The 808-nt window shown below is 31.6% G+C and overlaps 1 protein-coding gene across 1 annotated transcript in view; it reads right to left on the minus strand.

Moving 5' to 3' along the window:
* The window catches only part of LOC100572240 (prolyl 4-hydroxylase subunit alpha-2-like), a 9,722-nt gene that overhangs the window by 5,029 nt on the left and 3,885 nt on the right, over positions 1-808 (minus strand). The window lies entirely within an intron of this gene.

Below are 808 nucleotides of genomic sequence, written 5' to 3' on the forward strand. Positions count from 1 at the left end.
AAGATATAAATAAAAAATAGTGATTAAATTAGGACACACTCTTTAAGAGGCACTTGCATTTGTTGTCTTCGTCTTACATATATGTACGTAGGTACCTAACATGGCAAATTTACGCTCATCTAGATGATAAAAACATTATCTATGTTTGTATGTGAGTTTTTTTACGATAGTTTAATATTTTAGCAAGTCTTGCATATATAGTATAGCGTAAATTAAAAATGTTCATAACTCACTTAAAAACTGAATTTTCGTAAAAAACCCATTTATTCAAACACAGATAATGTTCTTGCCATCAAGTTTCACAATAGGTCGATTCACTCTTATTTTTAAACTATAACGAAGCTAAAGGTGATCTGCTGAGCGTAAATTTGGTATGTTACGCACTTGTAAGACGGAGAGAACAACATTTGCCAGTGTTACGTTCTTTTAAAAGCAAACACACTCTCAGTAACCAATACTTCTTATTGTTTGTGTTAAGACACTAATTAAGCGGGTAAAGGCGATGACACAACACAACAACGTTCGGTTTGTAACTGACTTTTATTATGAAAATCACAATGGTAGGGACCGTCTTAAGTCTACCAGTGTGTCCAACCTTCACTATTAATTTCCTTTAGTGACATAATTTCTTAATTAAACTTAATTTATAACAACTCGGCCTTCCTGGCCCTGTTGGCCGTCCCGGCCCAACATAACACATAATGTAAATATTCTTATAATATATGAGTATACAAGTAAATAAAAAAAAAAATCAACAAAGTAACAAAACATACATAGGTAATTTAGGAACATATTTAATTAGTATAAT

This window comes from Acyrthosiphon pisum, chromosome A2, assembly GCF_005508785.2.
Source record: "Acyrthosiphon pisum isolate AL4f chromosome A2, pea_aphid_22Mar2018_4r6ur, whole genome shotgun sequence".
NCBI classification, from domain to species: Eukaryota; Metazoa; Arthropoda; class Insecta; order Hemiptera; family Aphididae; genus Acyrthosiphon; species Acyrthosiphon pisum.